The 23,874-nt window shown below is 42.8% G+C and overlaps 2 protein-coding genes across 6 annotated transcripts in view; one reads left to right on the forward strand and one right to left on the reverse strand.

The window, feature by feature from the left end:
- Positions 1-23,874, reverse strand: part of LOC145938166 (PHD finger protein 14) — a 243,433-nt gene that overhangs the window by 169,690 nt on the left and 49,869 nt on the right. For both annotated transcript variants that reach the window (XM_083041584.1, XM_083041583.1), the window contains exon 4: positions 15,124-15,398. The gene's annotated coding sequence lies outside the window, so the exon portion shown is untranslated. The remainder of the gene's footprint in view (positions 1-15,123; positions 15,399-23,874) is intronic.
- Fas1 (fasciclin 1 Fas1 domain-containing) overlaps positions 1-23,874 on the forward strand; it is a 226,998-nt gene that overhangs the window by 104,880 nt on the left and 98,244 nt on the right. The window lies entirely within an intron of this gene.

The following is a 23,874-nucleotide window of genomic DNA, read 5'->3' on the forward strand; positions in this document are numbered from 1 at the left end:
GTATAGCAAGATCCTCGAGCGCTCGACACTTTGAATTTTAAGATCTCTAAGGAATCTGCAAGAGGATATTTTTTAGATATTTATATTTTTGATCTTTATACGCGATATTCTCGACGTTTTTTATTCTTTAATAATAGCATATGTACTCCATGTTCCGTATATACGTATATATCTCGAAATACGCGCGTCGATCATTCTCTCTTTTCTAGCTCTTCGAAAAAGTCTCGAAATCTTAGACGCTTAGATTCCTAAACCGCGCGACTCTTAAATCTTTCGAATCCTCGAAACTCGATATTCTACCATCAGCCACGGCGTTCTCGTTTTTCGAACGATAGCGCGAACGACGCAGCCATCTGTGTAGAATCTCGATCACGCTGTACGGTGTCACGTATGTTCTTCACGATCGTATTTCGCTGTTTACACCGAGTCAAAGCGGCGAAAAGAATGGAAAGTCGAAAATTGCGTTGGCCGCGGTCCAATATCTCTCGCCCCGTCTTGCCGTACAACTCGATCAACCGCAAAGGCAGATCCGTGACTTTGCCGTGCCCCCTTTCCCCCTTCTTTCCCTTCGTCCCTTTGGCTGTCCATGTCGGCTCCGACTAAGCGAGAGACGTCGCGAAATTTACTCGCGGCAGATGACTCGGGCATATCCCGCCTTAACACGGTCGCAGCCTGCGGTTATTCTCCTCCGGCGAACTGTCGCGAGCAGCCCGGACTCTCTCCCATTCGGGAGAAATCGGACGGAAAGTCGAGGAGCGCGCAGTTGAGGGTTAAATTAGGCGCGCGGAAAATGAAGCCGCGTCTTGGATATCGAGCGTCGATTATTCGCGCGGAATGAAAGTCGCGTCACGCCGTTGCGAGAATAGATGGAGGAGACAATCGAAAGTAAATGTAAGAGCCTTCGCTAAATATCGATCCGTTGTTCGATATTTAATCTTGATCCAAACGAAAAAAAAAAAGCAATTCTTATTTTATCTTACAAGGATTTAAATATCTGGAAATATAAGAAAGAGGGAAAGGAGAATCAAGAATTATCTTTTATACAAGTAAAGATATAAATTTCCTACAGATTGACAGATAGTCGTAATTAATATATAATATATATGTATTAATTAAGATATCTGTCAATCTGTAGGAAATTTTATATATAGTATATGTATATTCAAAAATTTATCTATATCTCGGGAGCTGAGGGTATAAGAATTAAAGATTGTGGTTACTCGAATGCTTTATGTGAAAATTATCGGTATTTCGAGAGAAACTTCCCGCTTCCGCTGTCCATCGTGATGTGGTTTCCCATTTCCCCTTTCTCAGCCTGGATTTCTCGCGCTGCAACTCGAGAGATTAGCGGCCTCGTCGTCTCCGGCGACGAAGACGACGTTCGTTGACGACGAGGCCAGCACGTTCCTACAGCTTTACCCTCGGGAAATTACGGGAAACCCCGGCTTTCTAAGGAAGGCTATCCTCGACGGCCCTTGCACATCCGTTTCTCTCTCTCTCCCTCCCCTTCTTTCTAGATTCTCTGTCCTTTCCACATCCTCGCGTCGTGTTCTTTCATCTTCCTCTCTCTCTCTCTCTCTCTCTCTCCTTTCTCTCCTCCTCCTTCTTTGTTCGATTCTCTCTCGCCTTGGCTTGACGTGAATTGTTAGGAACAATTGCTATGGAATTTGAGCATAAGCATCGAGCGCCGTCTAACTTGTCTTCCTTAATGATCCCGAGACCGTCGCAAATGATTTATAGTCTGAAAGATGTAGCGCGTAAAATTTCTTACATCGTTATTTCCTAATAACGTCCCGTCTCAATAAAGAAACAACACGAGAGGGTATAGACGACCCTCGGTCATCGTAATTATTCCGCTACATCGGCGACAATTCTGTAAATAAAAGGCGGTAACTAATTCACGCGGAGTGGATATGCCGTGGCGGTATCGATCGTTCGAGAATAGACGAGGCGTAGTCTCGTCACGGAACGCGTCGCTCGTCCGTCGCTTTAATCGCACATCGGAGAAATCATCCCCTCCCCCATCGTAATTCGTGTCCCCGAGGGTGGCGTGAACCCTTTCTCTCTCTCTCTCTCTGTCACGATGCTTTCTGAGGGCGTCATAGATTTCGTGGACAGCCCCATCGGAGTCCCCGATCGCGCAATCGGGGCGAGAATCTGTCGCGCTTCCACGACCGTCGATCCAACTTCACCAAATTTATCGTTTCGCTCTTGCAAACAATCCGTTAGAGATTCTCTTCCTCCGGACACGGCGAGTTTATTCTCGCTCGAATGCATCGCGAGATTCGACAGCGTTGTCCGTCGTAATTGAATCGCGGATGTCAACCGAGCGAAATCGCGAAATAATAATTTCGCGCGTTTGTTTCAGAATTTATAGATTCGACAAGCTTGCCGGCTGAATCGAAGGAGAGGAACCGAAACTTTCCAAGACGCGTCTTATCGATCCGATATGATACAGCACGTAATTATAATATTCCGGTACTAAAATGAAGAAAGTTATAAAAAGTGAAGTCGATTAGTTTGGCTTCAGAGAGAAGCTTTCACGTGATGCACTATACTGATGAGAGAATATTTGCGTATACAGAATTCTACGCGCGTCATAAAAATTATTAATAAACGACTAGTTTTTTGGTAAAAATTTTTAGACACATTCAAATGAAGCGATCAGGAAAATGATTTATTCTTTATATCTTATCGAACACGTGATACAAGCTCGCGACGCGACGACGTGACCTAGCTGCTGAAAGTCGACCGATTAATATGCATTACAAACTTAGAGTTAATTAAAGACAAATTGCGAAGTGAATTAAAAGTCGGCGTTTGTTGCACGAGCCCTACGAGAGAAAATGCGCTAGTTCTTGCATATAGTCCGCGAGACCAACTTCCCTTCGCCGGCGAAGTTATTAAGCGATCGTCGTTCTTCCTCGCTAAAGACTCCCTCAGTTTTCGTAAGTTTTAATTGCACTCTCTTCTCCAACTAATACAAGAATCCAAAAATTCTCGACAAAAATATTTAAATCGATTTTCCTTTTCCTGCTCTCTCTCTCTCTCTCTCTCTTTACCCTCATCGATGCTTATCTTAGGTTCTTGAATCCGTTAGTTGCGTCAAACTTTATGTAGCGTCGAAAGCTGCGAGTCTTGGAAGGCTTGAAAGCCTCGAATTTCGGGATGCTTGAATCGTCGAGTCCTCTTTAACATTACTTCCCCCTTTGGAGGGAAACTTTCAGACACGCTTCTCGGGAGTCCTTGCACAGTTTCTCAGGAATTTTAGCTTTTTGGACACTCGTCTTTTAATTCTAATTTCTACGGTAAAGTTCCGCGATCGCTCAACACAGCTCTTTCGGTTAACTTCGTTTGCGAAACGTCGCCTTAAATCCGAGAAACGAGTGCGCGATTCTCGAACAGAGTGGGGAACGATGTCGACATAAGTGTCGATAAGTGATCGCTCCACGGGACGCCGTCGACAGTGTGAACTTTTTAATGGCGCTCGAACACCGTCCGTAGGGTGTCGGTTTAACGAGCGTAAAATTCATCGGCCGGAATAATTGATTAGAGCGAGACAACCGATCGAGCGCTCGGACGGTAGAACGACGTTTCATACGGTAGGAAGTGAACCGTGATTGTCGTCCTTTGGTATTAATGGGCCCGACGATTTCTACTATAAGCTACGAGGAATGAATTTGAGCGGAGAACCGGGAAACACCCTTCGACGTTTGACCCTTAAACGCGTAATTCCTCGAATCGATGAAAGCGACGTCAAGTTAAGAAAATTGTGTCCCGCACATTTCTAAAATATTTTAAGCGTTTCTATGTCTAAAAGCTCGAGGGAGAAAAGCACACTCTCGTCCCGTTGGATAAAACGAAAAATAAAATGTGCCAAAGAGAGACGCGCTTCGAGATTAGACGAAAGTTGACGGGGTCTCGACAGGTGTCTCAGTCTTAAGCAAATTATTCGAAGCAGCGAGGACGATATAGGACGAAGGGAGACGGCGAAAAGTGGAGAGAATATCGGGAGATGGCGATCATACCGTTGTGGAAAAGATAAGACAGGTATAGCGTCGCGGACGAGATATTAATTTGTTTGCCAACCCCTTCCCTCTTTTCCATCACCTCGCCCATCCCTCGTTTGGTATATTAAACCGCCGCGCGATGGTTGAGTTAGCGGTGACTAATAGCGGGCGGTAAGTGATTCAATTTTTGCTCTCCTTCATCCCCCCTTTTCCCACCACTTTTACTATCTCTCGTCTTTACACTCTTAAGAAGATTCATCGGCCTGGTATTTCGCGTAATACGAACGTCAATCTTTCAGGTTGAGAAGAATATAAAACGCTATATCGTGTAATATACATCTAGATAATTGTCAGATAACGCGATAAAAATCTCTCGAGAGAGACATCGAAGAAAATTGCCTGAAGATCAATGCCAAATATGATTACAATCGCGGTGTTGTTACATTGTTCTTTAAAAAAGTCAAGATTTTAAGATCTTAATGCAATAATATTTCTTTTGTCGATTCAGATTCGCGTGCGAATCTTATAAAACGAATTCAACATGTAAGTAAAGATAATTATTCGCCGATTGTTCGCCATTCGCGAGCTATCGCGCAAAGATCTTCGATTCTCTCCCCCCGGATTCGCCGACACTCGATTTATACGCGGCGGCGACGACAAACTCCATTCTCCACGCGAAACACAGTGGCTTATCCTCTCCGATAATTAACGCGGTGCATTCGCGATACTATTTATACGAGATCCCGTGAACTCTCACGGTTTCGCGCCTTTAGTCCGTGTGTTTTCATATCCGAATCGCGGCGAGGTCTCTCTCGGCAGGCAGAGGCAGGAATGTAATTCCGTCCGGCACGCTTGCGCTTCCAATTACTACGAAATCGTATTAATCTCCACGAAAACCCCTGTGTCGCCGTGATAAACGCTCGCGGAAGCGGATTACGAAAACCCGGCGTGTGTTTGCGAAGTGCGCACGCGCAGTGTGTATATATACGTGTGTGTTTCGCGATTCTCCACCTTTGGGAGAAAACTTTCTCCACGCGAGATCCTTGCGAGTGTCTCTGATAAGAGGATCTTGATGAATTTATTTATTTTATATTTTTTTTAATCTCAATAGTCTCGCTTCCTAATAATTTGCTTCTCTGTGTATCTCTCTTTGACATTTATTTACGGGAACGAATTGACACATTATACGGAACCGGTTCGTTTTATAGGATAAAAGGGCAAGCCTTTCTTTCGCTGCTCATCATGCAAACGACGTCATGCATTTAAAGTTCGCAAGCCGGTGGATTCACCGGTGACGATCCATTTTAAGCAGTCCGGCGCATAATGGGAGTCTGATCACAGCGGTTGGTGCGCAAAGTGTCATCATAAAAACATCCGTTACCGTCGCTGTAAATTCGTACGTGAGTCGCGATGAAACGCGTAAGAAACTCGCGACTATCGCGCAAAAACGACTCTACAGGTGGGCGAATGTTCGATCCAGCCCATCTGCGCGATTCCGAAATTCGCCGAGATTCAAGATTAATGCGATTACACTTTGACTTCGAGCACAATTAATCATTACGTCGAAAATTTTGGTTCCTCTCCTTCGTAGAAACACAGAGAGCGAATCGAGCGTCGCTGAATATTTTGCGCGATTCTATATCGCATAAAAGAGATACGTTTCACGTCGAAATAAAAATAATATTCGTCCATGCGAGAATATCTGAGCGATTTTACAAATTTAATTTCGAAAAAAGATAATTATGCAACTAATAACTAACGGAATAAATAATCGGATCACCGCGGATATCCTCTTAAGAATGCACGAGAAATTGCATTTGCGGACGCAATAAATGTAAAAATCTACAATAAAATTGCTTCATCGAAATGAAATTATCGAAAAAAAGATTACAGTAAATAATGTTAACGAGTTAAAATCAAAAGTGTATGACGAAAGATAATTGTTTCCGTTGATCGCTTCGGTCCCTTTCGGAATGAAACAGATATCCCACGCTAGTTTAACGACGAGACTTTATAATTTTCCTAATCCCGGAAGGGGGAAACGCGCTATCGTCGGACACGATGTACGGTTACGAGCGTGCCGCAATTCATCCGTGATACGAGCCACGCGATAAAAACAACAATGCTCGCGTGCGTACGTAAACGAGTTTACAAGCTGGCGACGCGAAACGGCCGCGTCTTCCCCTGCGAAATTCGCCCGGCCTTTTTTGCAGTAAACGGGTCGCGCGATTTATCGAAACCCGCATTTGGCGCCGGTATGTACTTGCCAACGATGTTACTGTACGATGCCAGAGGCGGAAGTTGCAGATAAAATTTTCGTATCGCGCGGGTGAGTCGATCGATCTCTCGTGCTTGGAAAACGATCCATACGCTTCGAATTTTTATGTCTTCAAAATCTCTAGAGATATTTTTTCAAATCCATAGAAATTTTTTTAAGAATCTAAATATATATTTTTATTTCTTTAAGAGTCTAAATATATATTTAGATTCTTAAAAAAATGTCTTTAAATTAAAAAATATATATTGTTTCAAAATGCATTTTAATAGGTGTAAGAAATAATTTGTTGACAAAGAACATAGAGTTTATTATAACTATTCCGTATACGCATGACTATCAGGTAACCGATCGTCCTGCAAAGCGGTCGTCCATTGACCGAGGTTAAATATATTTGCATATTACACTCTGTTGATCGTGTGTCCACTGTACTCGTCTATATACTCGTGCTAAATGATTGTTTATCGCAGAATATCATAACTGTTAGTAGTGCTCTTTATTAATTGGCACGTTTTTATTGATGACGGTACATACAATATTCTTTCGATGTAAATATGTATACGTTCGGTTTCTTTATACGCCTCGTGAAAACGATAGCGGAGTAAATTTGAAAATTTATAGAAGCGCCATTTTTTAATTAATCGTCCAGTTTTTCGCTCTAGCGCGATCTTTTATTTATCCTACCCGATTTATTCGACCACTTTGGTAATAAAATACGAATAGTGCGCCTATAATTACGTATGGTCCATCACGCGTGGAAAACATTGATCAACGGGGGTTATACGATAGCGGCAATTTGTCACGTTAAATACGTTTGTTGCGTGTGATGAAATACGATCTACTACTCCTTGATGCTTTCCGATAGTTACGCCAAGCATGCTGCGAGATTATTTCGCAAGATTTTTCAACGTCTAAGATACAACGTTGCGAATGCCTGAAACATCGCATCATTATTTAAGACTGTGCACTAGACGAAATGTGATGTTTGCCACGCGAGAGCACCGAGTACTAGGTACAATTTTCAAACGATGAAATGACTATGCTGAGATTTTAATTAATACTTTTGTAACAAAATTATATACGATCGCACATATATTTTTGTCTTCTAATAAATATCTCGTGATATTAAAGAAACTTATTAGTTTAAAAATATATTTATATATGTTTACGTCGAGAAATCATGTGTGGGATTTTAAACGCTTGACTAAAAACTTGATTAATATTGCAAAATAAAAAAAGCGTCATTTAAAAAAAAAATAAACTTAAAAAGTTTCACCGATAAGACAATTGAATTACAAAAATGCTGTCGAGTCCTTCATTGAATGATAAATACGTAGTAGATAATCTCTCAATATTGTCACGTGCCGGGATGCAATGTATCACGGCAGCTTCAAATAAACAAATGTTAAAAGTCCGTAAAAAAAATTGGCGGTACACTCGGCAAAAAAAATGATGGAAAAAGCGCGCTTGGACGCGCGTCGCATGAAATACGAACTTGCGCAACTAATTCGATAAAAACGATAGCGATTATCCGGAATACATAACGTCGCGCATTTTTTCGCAAAAATATACAGTGCGGAGCTAGCACTGTCATTCACGCTCGCGCGAATACCTGCCATTTTTTATTCATCTCCAATCACGTTTGCAGTACGCACCGATGAAATATGAACCGCCGTCCACGCGCCTGGCTAGTCAAACGCTCGTAAAATGCCATCATTTCGCGCGTTTTTCACGGAAAATTGAAAATTTGCCACCGTTATTTAAGATCGTACGGTTATTTGCAAACTTAAAACTTTGCCGATTCGCAAGAGCGTCCTTATTTACATCCCGTTTAGACGCTATTTTCGAGATATATAAAAGTTTCCTGGATACTTAAATTACATCTGTAATAAATTAATGAGAAAACATTGATTCCCTCGGAAATATATAATTTTTTAGTCTTCATTTCAATATTTTGCATTTTCCATACATATCAATCTCTGTGATGTTAGCACCTCATTTTCAAAATTTCGATATAGTTAATTAAGAGTTCTGGCTCTTCCCCACAGTATTGACATATAGAAACAGTTTTATCGATTAAATGTAAAAAAAGAGATTCGAAAATATGAGATGTCAACTTTGCGTTTTCGCGATACGAAAATTAGTTAAAAACTTTTTTTTATTTCAAAAACAACAGACCCTTAAGTCGCATTGATTGTATCGAAATTTAAAAAATGGGGAGCTAACTTCTCAGAGATTAGATATCGCCCGTACTACTGGATTAGTTCTCGTATTTGTTGGACCCTCTGAATATACGCGTTTATAGTTGGCGATTCCTCCGTAGTATTGTTACTTACAATTGGTCCTCGCTAACAATTGTGGGGTAACCTCGCTATAGTCGAAGCGGCTGCGGATCGATTTTACTAATGGCAAAGTTTTTCGATTGCGGAAACCGTGACGTTGAAACCGATGCATTGAAATGCAGTAACTACGATCCCACCGCTTCGCGTCGGTGGATTGTTAATGCTGAAAGTTCCCTAGCGCACTACTTACCGGAATAATAGGTATTCGGCCGGGCTACAATTAGTAGTTGCACGCGGGCTGTATGTTGCAACGCTGAGCCGCATTTGAAAAGCGCTCGTCTCGAGTTGCCATTCGCGTGGCATCAATTTTTTTTGTTTTTTTTATCGTCCGAAAAATAAAAGATCAGTCTCCCCGTCGAATCCCACGCGCATCGTTTACTCTCGCCGATTTACATGAAATCTAAAGATAAAAAATGAAGCGCTTCACTTCACGCGCGATCGTCGAGCAGCGAGAAATCCTATAGGATTTCGAGACCCCTTCGAGCAAAGAGACAAGGAGTTGAGATCTCTGGAACGTCGGTTATCCCAGCATATAAAGATTGAAGGATCTCCGGGATCCGAGTATATAAGGATTTTACGAGGTAGGAGGGAGGGAGATCTAAAATGTTCAAGAGAAGGAGAAGAGGGGATCTGGGATCTACATCCGGGCTCTGGGTTATGTGCGTTTTCGCGGTGCGATTCTCCGTTGCAGTATACCGTTGCAGTTTTACGCGGCAGTTTCCACAGGGTCCGCGCGCTCATTCACGATTAGTGGAATTATCAACGGATCGAAGCCCGAGACCGTAACTGTTCTCTCCCGAGGCGGTAATTCTCAGCAAGACCGGGGTACTTTGGCGAGGCCATTTGCTCGGTAAGAGAAAGAGAGAGGGAGAACGCACCGGGGATAGTTCCAGGATCGTCGTTGTTCTAGAGGGCAGAGTCGTGAGGAACCGCGGGTGGCGGAGGCCAGGATCGTTTCGCGAGACGATGGTGGAAATCGAGCAGCAGCGCACAGTAGCGGAGCCTCCCGGGAGATCTTTTCCTCTCCCCTTTTCCCCGACCTCTCACGAGTGAGAGATGTAATGGCGCGGAGGATGGTAGCGGGCGCAGTTTCGCGTCAGCCTTCGATCACGAGCGATCACGTAGACGCTCGTAAGGAGAATATCAAAAGGGCGTTACGTGCACAAGGTTCTCCCCGTCACGATGTTCCACTCGCTCGACGATGCTTCTCCGAGCATGCTTCCCTCTCTCATTCCCCTTCCACCCTCGACGTATGGGCAACCTAATACGCGAGCAATCTACACGCGCATCAGAAAAGTTTTCTCCACGTTCTTTCTACCGTTACGGCTCTTCCGCGGGAAGTCGAATAAGAACACGAGGAAAGTACCTCGAGGTTGAAATTTATACCTTAACCAACCCCCCTCGCATTTGTACATTTTCTCATTCGACTCTTTCATTACTGCGACCGATAATGAAATTATCCGAGCGGGAAACGTAACGCGAAACGTAAAAATAGTACGCGGAAACGGAAAAAGTCATTTCGCCCCCGTCGAATTAAATATTAAAATGTGTAAAAAGAAGAACACTCTCTTCTCATTTCTATAATAAGGTGGATTCTATAATCATATGTTTCGCGAAATCTAGCTGCAACGCTTTAATGGGATCTTTAATGGGAGAATGTGTTACGATTTGAGAATATAAATATTCTATAAGAGAATATCGAATTAAAAATAATACTGTAAAATTTTCGATCAACTCTCGCGCGTTTTCTCGCGTATCCGATGACGTTTATCGATCGATCAACCAACGATCACGTAGTCACTCGTAGAATATCAAAAAGGCATTACGGCGAGACGCTGCTCAGGTTGTGACCCTCTTCGACGTCGTCCACCCTCACGTCACATTTACCTCACGTTCTTCTGCCGGGGGGATGCGGGGACCCGGGGAGGAAGACGGTTGTTTTCTCGGAGGATATCGATCCGCTCGCCGGAACTTTCGCCATTAACGAGCTACTTCCATTCGCGACACCGTCCAGTTATCGCGCCAACGCCAACCGACACGTTGCCCGTGCGATCTGTTCGATCTGGGGAGAGCTTCGACCATGAGCAAAACTGAGGACGTGAACGGAACGAGGGGAAGGCATTTGTTCCCTCCGCGTTTCTCAGAGCCTGTCTCTCCTCGTCAAAGCGTGGGCGAGGGAAGAGAAGTGCACCGGGTGTATGTTTCAATGCGAGGAGTAAATATGCAGGCAATCAACATTACACGCGTATATAATATTGACTTTACGAGCGAGAGAAACGAGAGAACAACAAAAGCTATGCGCATAGGGCTCGTATATATCATCCCTATATATGTATGCCCGCAGATATTATTCGTATTTACCTACGCGTGATATGCATATATTAACGATCTCTTGTCTACATTTTAGCACGATGTAAGGTAGAAACGTCGCGGAAGGAATCGACGAGAATCTATTTTACCAAGTTGAACTCTCGACTTTCGAGATCTCTCGAATTAACATTCGGTTCCCTCTCCCATTCTTAACTTTGCATTCGGCGATTGTTTTAAGTGATTATTAAAATTTAACACAACTTGACAGAATAAATAATAATTTTTTTAACGCTTTTGCAAGAGGAAGAAGTGTCGAAATTGATAGAATCGATAAGATTCGAGGGCAGACAAATAGTAAAATATTCAAAAAGAATTTAATTTAAAGATTTTCTACAAAGATCTACATGATTATATAAGCAAGGTATTGCAATCAGTAGATACATATACGTATATAAAACTACGCGACATCTAATACGAGAGAATTGAAGACTGAAGCCGCGTGTGTAAGAAGCAATCCAAGGTTGAGTACGTCGAAGATTTCCACGGAGTCCGGGGGCGAACTCCATTCGCGCTGCTTAAACTTCCATTTAATTACAGCACTAATTAAGGCGAACCGAAGTGAGCGTAAAGCGCCAGTTTCATTATTCCGAGTTAACCGTAGTTACCAAATGATCAAAGGACACTCGGGCGAGTGAAATTCCTCACTTGCGTTTACATTCCGGTCGTATTAATCGTGGAAATCACGATCCAGCGTTTCTCGATTTCTCGCGGTTTCTCGCGAGAAAAGAGCTTTTATATAGAGCCAAAGATTCTCCCCGAGAATCTGCAAACTCGCGACTGTTATGAATAATAATAGATTCGCACCCTCCAGTCGTGTGTCTTTTCGATTTCTCTCTCTATCCTTCTCTCGAAAGAAACGAAAATTGACAGAACGACGTTACGTAAATTCGTGCAAGATTTATCAGGATAAACCGAACTTTCTCGCCATTCGTCCTTGACATATTCGCGATCCTAGACACAAACGAACGATTATCAGGCTCGGATTTAGGATCTGCGTCGTTTTCGCCGACAAGTGACGCGACGGGCATCGTTGAAAATTGATTGGCGCGCTGATCGATAATTAAATAAATGCGAACTCTTGCCGTAATAATTATGTAGACGGTGTGAAAGATAATTAAACAGATCGAATCGTGAGATACGAATCGTGAGATACGAGAAGATTAATCGTACGTGCTAAAACGGAAAGACGGGATGATTTGATTAAGAATCGCATAATTCGGGGATTAAGCCGATCTTATATTCTTTTATCCGCCTCGATCTTGAGAAATACCTGACGATATGTTAGACGACGAAAAAAATGCGGGAGGACTAGATTTTAATTTTTTCTTTCCGCGACTACCTGCCATTTTATCCGTACCTTATTCTCTCCCGCGAACTAACATTTATACGCGGATCGATTTTTCGAATCCGGACCGTTCACGGTTCGCGATTACGCGAGCGTGTTACTTCCGTTCGATACTATACCCGAAAGCAGAAACGTGTCCTCGCATACTCGACAGGATCGATAGGTGCTGTACGTGGTACACGTACGGCTGTCCTTTAGAGCGGCAGTAGTGGCAGATAAATTTGTCAGGCGTTTTCCCCGATGAGAGCCTGCCGTTCGTGTGTGGAATCGAACGAATGAAAAAAAAAAAAAAAAAAGAAGAAAAAAGATGGAAAACTGATAAATTCTCACGTATCGATCCGCGCGTTATTTATCGCGCGCGCGCGATTTTCCGCACTCAATGGCCGCGCGATACTTTCGATTCGAAGTAGTAATTAATTCGGTCGGCGTTGGAATTTATACGAGTATAAACTTCTCCGCTGTATATATCCCTTAATGTCGACGGGCATATTTGCCATAAACGAGACTATATTTCATTACACGTTAATCCCATAAATAACTCAAAAACAAAGTTTCGGGATCGCTTTAATACAGAATGCTGGTAGCAGCGTGGAAACAATGATTATATTTCATTAGGGGCAATTACAGTCTATTATGGCCCTCCCGGCAATCTACACGGAAGCCATTCTACCGTTGCAACGACGTTAACTAAAAACTCGTCATGCGATCCGAGAGCTCACTATATAATTGCGACATATATATAAAGTTGTCAAACTTATTATGTGTTTAATGAATTGTCGGAAAATCCTATTTAGTTTTATCTGTACGTGTATATGTATGGAATATATTATTCCGCGTACGAATATCATTTCGTATATGAATATTAGAATAAAATATTGAAAAAAACAAGCTCGAGGCCGAGCAGTACACGACAAGGAACAGACAAGCATGTACGAGGATCCCAGCCCCAGTTTTCCACGTTAGCTCCGCTGTACATGTAATACGACTCGGAGAATTAACCGGCAAACATCCCGTGAGCGAAGTTAAGTTCAACTATGGCGCTCAGGTCGGTAACGAACGTAGGACCGAAACGACGGACTTTCATAGGTATAGTACAGGTTGTGTGCTTTTGCGCGCTCGTGTTTATACCCAAGTACAAACACGAGCGCGCGCATATATAAGATACGACCTAATTCGATATACGATCGTCGATGGACCATCGTCGAGTGCCTTCTTGTCTTCGGAACGATTAAGAGGTCAGACTTCTCGGCGAATTCTGGGAAGATGATATAACCCTCTCTTTCTCTCTCGAAGTCTCTAACAACGTTACGTACAACGCCGACAGATACCGAGGCAAAACACAAGTTTGTAGAATAATACACAATATTGTAATAATATTTGCACATCATTACATCGCTTTTGTCTATCGCGAGAATAACTGAAATTATTTTTAAGCGTATTTTTGCTCTCGCATCCCTCCTCGCTTCTCGCGAGAACAGAAATTTATTGCCCCGCGTGTACAAACACTTAGAAACCGACTGCACAATTCAGCTATTTTCCGTCCGGGACATCGCGGGACGGAAAGTAATTGCGGGACAATATTATTCTTTGAGAGTGTAAATCAAGATGTTGACATTATTAATGTCGCCGGGGTGGCAAATTGATCGTCGAAGGAGGTCGCGACGTTAGTCTAAGGAGAGAAAAGAAGAAAACGGTCCCTTTTCCGGAACTGCTCCGGAGAATTCTCCTTCCCCCCGATTATTATTTTCGTAGGGAAGAGAGAGAGCCACTTCGCAATGTTGCAACACGAAGGGATGGATAATCGTCGGCGCGGCCGAATGAAATTTGTTAATTTAATTGGACGCGCGCGCGGCCGCAAATTTGCAAAATGTCTGAAAGCGCGACACGTCCGCTTTCATTTTCGCGGTCGGACATTTTCGATAGGACCAACGTTGCTAGCCGATAATCTCGTCGCGCGCGCACAGTACGCTGTGAGCGTATAAACAAACGCCTAAATTTAATTTCGTCGCGGCGCACTAACGGGGAGGAAAATGGGGAGCTGGTAGGCGAGGTGGGGGAGAAATAAATTAAACGCCCCGCCACACGACGATTGCAAAATGCATACCCCGGTCCCCGCGCTGTGTAAATGTGATCGCCGATCATTTGTCCGCGGACACGGAAAATGGATGGAATATAATCGTTCGCATGCATCTATCGAAATTCTTCATTAAGCGTGGCGTTTTAATTAAAAACGTGCGGATAGCCGAATCGCGCTGCATTTTACGCGGTCAGATTTCATAATATCGCGTTACACGCGATACTCAAAAATCTCGTCTATCCCCCTTCCTGCCCCCCTCCGAATATTACCTGCGAGATATGCGTTTCGCGTGCCTGATGTAACGCAAAACGGGATAATCTACTTCGGAAATGGTATCATCCGCGTTTTCGCGGATTTCGCGCATAAATTTTATCTTTCGAATTCGCGATGACCCTTTATGGACTTTCCGCCTCGTCGACTCGCGTGAAAGTCGAAAACGTATCGCGTCGTGCTGTTGACACATCGATGCTGGAAATCTCTCTCTCTCTCTCTCTCTCTCTCTTTCTGCCTGCATCCCGGCAGGATTCTCGTAATACGCCGACAAAGCGGTTTCCAATTTTCCCCCCGTTGCGAGAAAGATTCTATCCGTCCGCGAGAGAACCACGTGAGATGGGAACGTGCCGCGGAGACCCCGTTACGACACCCAATAATTTTCCATGATCTTATTTTCACAACAAGAAACTTCAAATTGGCTTTCCACTTACCCGAGCTTCAATTTGCCGTCTGCGTCCCGCGCTGTCGTCCACACCCTTGTCCATTTCTCTTTCCGCGTCCGTTCGCCTCTCTTTCATCCTCTTTTCTCTCTCTCTCACGATGTGTTGTTCGATTCCCTTTCAGTCGTTCAGTTACTTCCCAATCTGTCCTCGTCGTCCTTAGACTATATCGGCTTTATTACGTTTCCATGTCTCCTGTCCTTTCGCCACCATTCCTGCCGATGTCGGCGCATCCACTCGCTGTCTTGTTCCACGTAGAATGAAATCTGCGAAAGGGACACAGAGAGAATGCGATGAAAGGGCCAATGTCCGAATGTGTCGATCACGTAATCATCTTATTGTGTTGTAAAGCCCGCAGAACGAGGGAATTGCTGGATATCGTGCAAGCCGCACGAAATCCAGATTGCACCGCGTGCGGTTCTAAACAAGATTCGCGAGTCGAGTTTGCCGCGAATTCTCTCTCTCTCTCTCTCTCTCTCTCTCTCTCCAAGTGTCGGCGAAAAGTAGAGCTCGGACACAGACGGTCGCGTTGCGACCGATTCGTGCCTCGCTCTGCTCTGCACGCGGCAAAATCACGTGGAAAGTACAACAGGGATCTATCAACGGAAACAAGCAGGGCAGGCGGTCCGGTAACGAGCATCGCGGAGAACCCGTAATTGGGGTAATTGTAGTGGCACGCACGCGGCAAGAAGGGTACGGCAACAAAACAGATTTCGCGTGTTGCGGGCGCGATGTGTAATACAGTAATGTAATGCATGTATGTACCAGCCAGATCGCGATCTGGTGGAGCGGGGATGTAAAACATGTAAATCGCTCCCGCGATATTCGATAATTCGCTACGGATTTCCGTCTATTTATAGTGCGTATTATCGACGCGCATGCACCAGTTCGTTCGGTTTATGAAATCTGGGTTCATCTAACCGACGAGCGCGCGATCGTCGTTAATGGGTACATTCTCGTGTAATATTTATCTCATAATTACCAGAGACGTCCGATAATTCATCTCGGCCGCACATGTTAAACGCTATCGGCGCCTCGGTCCCTGATTCCCCGATTTTAGTTAACATAATTATCACTAATGGATATGCCGCATAACACTTAGTTACTAATTAATAGACACGACATTAATCCCCTCCACCATTAGAAAATATAACTCCGCGTGCATGTATAAACATGCGATGTAAACTCTCTCTCTCTCTCGTTCTCTACTAATTTAGATTACATGAAATATCCGTAAAATAATATTTCCCGCTATATTCGCAGTTACATATTTCATCCTTGCGCGATCTCGTAATTAAAATATTATAATTATTCTACGCAATTGTCTTTTTAAATAACTGTGTATTATTACTCGAGTAGAATTTTTTTTTCTTTTCTGAAACCTGCATATTCGCGACGTCATTCGCTAATTTTATATACGAGCTTCTTTAAATCTTTCTCCCTTTTTCTCTCTTTATTCTTCCGCATACCGAAAATTCACAGAGTCGGCCGACCCAGGCCGTATGGAAGATTCACGCGCCGGGAAAAATTATGAAAGGACACACGCTAGAGATACCGCTGCTGTGCTTGCCGCTGCGCTCCGGCGTCCAAGAACAGGACTGCAAAGTCTACCCTCGTGACTTTTTTTTTATTCTTTACGGCGAGTCCGTCGCGCTCTAGTTAAATATATGGATTCGAGAAAAGAGAACGTAGGGGAGAGTAATTCGCGTTTTATATCACGTTTCAAAGGAGGGACCGATGGCGATGCAACAGCGCAGTTGTTCGTTTTCGCGTCTCGTCGTTTGTTTTTGCGGAGTTGGAGACACACACGCTCTCGGGAAAAGGGGTTCGGTACCGATCTCGAACGTGCGCGAGCTTTTTCGCCTTTGAAATCCGGCGCCTGCCGCCGGCTTCCGAAAAGAGAACACACGCCGGCAAAGTACCTTATCAAGGGGCATTCCGCTCCGCGCGACAAAGCGCCGTTACGCGGCCAAATGAATGTCCACTGAAACGCGGTGTATAGGAAATTCTTTTCTCTTTCTATCTCTCTCTCTCTCTCTCGTGAGCGCGTAATACATATTTTATAAATTTTTTCCGAGAGAGAATTTTTTCTTGCCGATGCGCATCGTGAACGCTTTTCGCCTGCTGCTTCGCGTGCGGTTACTGGCGCGGATGAAGTTAATTTTAGATGGATGCATATTGCATATATACATATATGTATGTATATGTATGTCTTTTGATGCTTAAACGGTTATATTCATCTTTCTCGTAGCACATATTTTTGTGAAATTTTCCATACGACTTTACAATATTATATACAAATTAATATTAACATATAAAAAAAGAGAGAAAAAGATGTGTAAAATATATATTTTGAATATACATATACGAGAATAAAGAATATTGCGTGCCGAGTTATAATTTTTTGAAGCATTTTTTTCTCAACATAACGTAAAAAATGTGAAAAATTTGATTTGATTTCTACGTTTGATATGTGTTATTAGGATGCACACAAATAAAACTCAATAGGTTTTTAAAATAAATTTTTTTGTGAAATTTTTTATACGATTTTACAATATTGTATACGAATTAGTTCATATAATATTAAGCAACATATAAAAAAGAGAAAAATATATATTTTGAATATGTATGAGTAGAGAACATTGCACGTCGAGTTATAATTTTTTTGAAGCATTTTTTTCAAAAAATGTAAAAAATTTGATTTGATCTACGTTTGATATGTATTATTAGGATGCAAATAAAACTCAATAGTTTTTTAAAATAAATCTTTGATGTTGAATATTTATACAAAGTTATTTTTTTATTTGATTTTCAATGTTTAAAATATGAAATTTAGAATACTCAGAAAGTTAAAATTTTCCTTACAACTTTAGGTCTAATTAATCCATGGATCCCAACAACTTGTCGAATATTAATATTATAAGAAAAAATATTTATCGAGGAAAATCGATGTGTGCAATTCATAAAGTCAGATTATCATACGTTTGTTTACATCGTCCCTTCCACTATTATTACATTACTTTCGAAATTTTGCTGACGATTTTCTTACCTTCAAAGAGATCTTTTAGCTCTTCGAAAGTTTGATCGGTAAAATAGCCTCAAGTCACCAACTCTGAATCTGACGTTAAAACGAGGAGGAGTCAGCCGTTGCCGGAAGCTGTTTCTTCGCAGTTATCGGACCATAATCTATCGTGTCGACTTTCCTTTTCGACGATCAGCAAGGCGCAACGAGGGAGGACAGTTTTATCGAACGAAGTCGATCGAGAAATGCGAAGGGCGCACAGATGCGGCTCGAACGAAGCCAGGGATTCCGCTCCCGACAGTTGTTTAATCGCCGCCGGGTATAAGGGATACTCAAACTAGTCGCCACCCCCCCTGGTGTTTAATGACGACCCAGAAGGGGTCTGCAGATTTTTACGAATTATCGATAAGTGCTATATTTGTTTACCGTCCGACCCTAATCCCGTCTAGAAATCAACAGATTTATTCTCGGAACGGAATGGGGTACGCGCAAACTCGTTAATGATTTTAGGACTTCACGGTTACTGTCTGACAGTAACCTCTGGGCTACATAGCCGTCTGTCATGCAATGTTCGAAGAGCCGGTTGATTCCGAGATAAAGTTATACCGATATGATAAATGATAAATGAATAACTCTTGGAATAACTGAAACGTCCATCAAGTAAATATCATAGTAAATGCAAGTCGCGTAAGGGAGTATATTTCACTTCAAAAATAAAATACACGATTACAAAGTACTCGAAATGCATACATGTGACAGAAAAAGTTTTAAAATATATATTTATTTCGAAAGCGATATATTCTAATTTCTTTTTAAAACACCGATGTATTTTTAAATTTATTTATTCATCGATAATATATAATCCATATATCATATAATTTTTTCTTCTTTAAATTAATCAAACATTCTATATTATTTTATATCCGTGTCTGATGGAAAGCGCAGCGTCTCCAAATTGAGCTTAACAGTTTCAAGAGACAAACGTGCAAGAATTTTACACAGAACTTTGTCACATTATTTCGACATTAATGTCGATCTGTGAAATACGGCGAGAATCACCGTGTCCGAAGTTTAAATCGTTCTATCGCAAATTCGAAATTGAGGTCGAACTTGAAGTTGCAGACGCTGTTTTCCAGCGACTACCATTTCCGTGTAAAGCCGCCGTTGTATATCCGGCTTGACATCCAAAAACACATCCCCCGAACGTCGATTTCACCCGACGTTTTGACGCTACAAACAGCCACTCCGACACACTTCGTTGCCGATAGCTCCCGCACAAAGAAGACGCGAAACGAATCGGGCAAAGTGCGCTTTGTCCGTTCCGATGCGTTGCACTTTCGCGCGCGAAAGGGGAGATAGATTTCGTAATACGCTACGTTGCCGACGATCAACCTCCCTTGTCCTGCCCGAAACTCGGCAAAAAGAAACGCTATCGTTCAGGTTTTATCTTGTCGCGACTGATATCTAGACAGAAGTGCTTTTTGATGACGAGTGTGACATTGTAATAGCCAAATATTCTGCTCTAAAAGGGAAATAGCTTCCTTTGCCGTCATTCGTCGTTGAAAAAAAAATGGCAAACAGTCTCGCTATGGTTACTACTAGTACTACTTGTGGAACTTTCGACAGGTTGAGAGTGAACGAAAATTTGATCCTGCCGACTTTACAGTACAGGAGGAACGAAAGTCGAACAGCATATTCGAGATTGCATTTGATAATAATAGATTGTTCTTTCTTTAATACATATTTTTATCTTATTAAAATCGCGAGAGAGATATATAAAATTCCTCTTTGTCTCCATTAATTTCGCTAATCCATAATAATCCATAATCGCGTCGCTTTTCTTTCAGAGAGATAACTGTTCCATTAAAACAAATTGTTTTTATACACGTCGCGTCCCGCTCTGTTCTCTCTTCACAGAATTATCAAATCATCCGGAGAGCGTCATCTCTGGAGGAGCAGGAAATAGTCCGTGCATGTCGACCGGGCGAAAAGGGTTTTCAGGAGAAAGAAAGGGCAAAAGCATTGTTACAAAAGAGTTTCTCAGTGTTGCGCAACGGCGCGTCTGAAAAGGGTAAAGCGAAACCTTTCAGCGAAAGATCCCTTGCCTTTTCGCTGTTAAAGTCTAACGCGGGAGAGAAGGAGGATTGTGTGTTGGGTCAAAGCGCGAAGGGATTTCTCCATTCGATATATAGAAAACGAGACTATAAATCAAAGCGGTGACGCGCATCTAAACTCGGAAACGGATGAGTGGGATTAATCAGCGACGCGAGTCGCGCTAATTGTTTATTATTCCGCGATCGATGACGATACCGTTATCCTTATAGCCGTGCGATTCTGTCGAGCGGACAAACGACCATGTGCCATTGTATTACGCGATTGTTAATTACCATAAACGTAATTCCGCGATTTAATTAGCTAATGGATCGCGTTTAATCTAATTATCTTGTACCAATTTACGGAATTATTTCGCATGTGAATCCGGACACCGCTCTCTTTGGATTGTAAATGCGCTTTTTGCAGACGCGCCTCGAATTGCGCAAAATGCGGTCGTATTGAAATCCTAATCGTCTCCCTGGTGGGTGCCTTTTGAAGCGGTGCTTTTGTTTAATTACATACCGCCAAATTGCGCGTTCTACGCGTCGCTTTATCGCAGTTTATTTTGTTACCCTCTCTTGTCCCCGCACGCGCTGTTTCCTCTACATGTTGTTTATATAATAACTGGGAGGATTAAATCGTTATGTATGTATATACATATATATTGTATTGTCGGAGGGAAAAATCCTCTCAAATAATTCGATTTTTCTCACCTGGTAGCTGTATAAAATTGTTGAAATTTATCAATCTTTTTGACGCTTCAATTCTCGTTTAGTATTTCGAATATCAGTTTTAGAGATTTTTATATCTTCAATTATATATATATATAAAATTATATATACATAATACATATATACAATATATGTTGATGCGGTAGATATAGTTCATAACGAAAACATTGAAGATGATGGGGATTAACATCGTCCGTGCAGGCTTCGGTCCCTTGTTTACCGCTCCTAAGGATTCCTTTCTGTCGGTTTCGAAATAAATCAAGTTTCATCTTGTTGAGAGATTTCGAGCCATTGCGTGTTTCCCCACGACCCGTTCGTGGCGTCGTTACGTACACGAACCTTCTCCGTTTATTTGCCCGGCTTTTAAATGGACCGCCACGCTCGAAACAGGGACTCCCTAAATCAATTCCGTCGTAAATATGCCGAAAATTCGAAGTGCCGCGCACTTTTTACTATCCCAACCCCCCGTCGATCACGACTAATCAAACGCAAAATGGCACGCGATGTAAATTGAAACGCCTCTTTCAACCTTCTTTCAAAGAATCGTACAGAAACATTTTTTTTCACTAGAAGTATTGAGAAAATAGAATTTTTTTAAAATGTCTCACATTCTCCAAGTGACAGACTCTACGAATACTATTTTACAATTGCAACTTTATAAGTTTTTAAATAAAATAACGGGTTGTCTTCAAGTTTCTTTCATTTGTATAAATGTAAAAAAATCAATTTTATTTTGATTCGATTTAAAAAAAAATACATCTCGTTCTCCAATGTGAAAGAGTATCGAGAGAGGCAGAACAAACTCGGCAAGTGAAAGCGAAGCGGAGAGCGCAACAGAAGCGAGGAGACAAAGAGATGGGGGAGAGAGGGGAAGGGAAGAAAAAAGGAACGGGTGAAAAACAAAAGCGGGGCACAAACTCGCGGCGGAAGAGGAAGAGGGCAGTTCGTTTACGCGCCTCATCGCCGGTCAAAGGAGAAATGGCGGAAAAATAGAGTTCCGGTGCGTAGTATGTGTCGTGCTATGGTAAACACCGGCGTCGCGGATAAATGGAAAAACGTTGTACGAAACGGTGGCGAAACCCGTCCGACGTCAATGGCGGCGCGGTCCATCCAGGGTATCTCGCCCAGGAGATCGGGTGATACCGAAAACAAACCGAAACGCGATCGCGGAAAAACGAAATCGATAACCCGTCCGCGGTCTCTCTCTGATAAACGTTTCATAAATATTCATATGTTTATATACGCGTGCAGCACCGGTTGAACGGAGGCGCGTTTAGCGGACGCGAGGTTCTCGCGTTTCTGCCGTAACCGAGGACAGATACGACGATAATGAAGATAAACGAGGAGCGAAGTTCCTCGCGGGAATAGCAGATCGCGTCCGGATACCGCTCGCTCGACCAGAGTAAATCGGATGTGTGGCGGAGCTGCTGCTACTGCGAAATTACCACCTACTTGGACCGAAACTAGTTTGCCGGAGATTCGAATGGAATTTAAGGACCTCTCGTTGACTCGAGAGCGCGGATCGACGTGTGTCATCGATTCAAGAATATGTGAGAAGCAACGAATAACAATTTAGATGCTCCGTAAAAGTTTTCAAAACTTGGAGGTTTCCAATATATATTTATTATAACTTTATACTTAATATTATTACATTCGCACATTGTAACGCGTGATATAATTGAGCGAAGAGGGAAGACAGCAACTAGATCATTTTAAGAAGTTTCAGAGTTGCTGGAGAAGTTCGGAAGGAGTTGCTGGTGGCGCGCACACCCTCTTTTAACGGAGCCGCAATCAAAGTCGTTCGATAAATCAAACTCGGTGAAGTTTTAATTGATCGAGGCCTGACCGCGAGACGAGGTGAGGTAGATGATATTCTGCCCCCTCCTCTTTTTTCCCCTTTCTCTCTTGCATCTCTGACGCGCGAGAGCCTCTTCTGCTCGTTCCGTAAACGTCCAAAAAGTAGACGGGTTATAGATCAACTTTGTAGGAAACTCACTCAATCAAAGTTACCGGGAAGAAGACCGCATGAAGAGCGACCCGAGTGCGACGAACGAATGTTTTAATTCGTAATTAAGTTCATAAATCCTGTCGCGAAATTTTGCGCGAACTCGCACGTGTCATAAAATGCTGACAATCCAAGATTCGAAAATTCATACGCGACATTCATTTTAATATATATTGCATCCGCATACACGCACACACAGATGATATACATGACGAATTTTACGAAATGGAAATGGTTTCTCTCAGCAAGTTCCAACTTGTTCGCAACTTGTTCGCATCAATAAATTAACCTGAGAAGCCGCACGAAAACTTGCCAATAGAATTCCTCGCCAAGTCACGTAGTAGTGGTATTCGGCCACCGGATGTGGTATCGTTACTTCCCGCAATTCCGGTTCCCTTCTTCCGTCGTATCGCTTTCGCTACTAACCGACTGTAGATTCGGCGGTCGACCCTATCGATATTCAGTTGAGCCGGGCCGGCCTTTAATGGTTATATTGAATATTGATTACCAATTAGCGCGAGCATAATCACCGCGGATTCTAATTGTTAATGAGGTCTGGGACCGCGGCGTGCGAACGCGCGCGCGGCGGGGAAACGCGTAACACACAACTGGGTAATGTCCGGCTCGATTAACAACCACTTCCTTATTTTTAATTCGTCGCGGGACGCGCGTTCAATTATTCAGTGAGTTGCGTACGCGCTTCCGTTCCGATGCGGTCGTGCCATTAATTACCACATTGTCGGATTAAACCCCTTAAGGACATGGTTCGCGAATCCGTTGAAATTCTCCAGAGGTTCTATTCAATAATTCTATCGAGGATATATTGCCATATAATATTGGGGGGTACATAGCTAATTATCGTGTTACGACGATTTCGAATAAATTTTTCG

Source organism: Prenolepis imparis, unplaced genomic scaffold, assembly GCF_030444845.1.
Source record: "Prenolepis imparis isolate NDT839.2.m4 unplaced genomic scaffold, iyPreImpa1.0 SCAF_7, whole genome shotgun sequence".
Classification (NCBI taxonomy): Eukaryota; Metazoa; Arthropoda; class Insecta; order Hymenoptera; family Formicidae; genus Prenolepis; species Prenolepis imparis.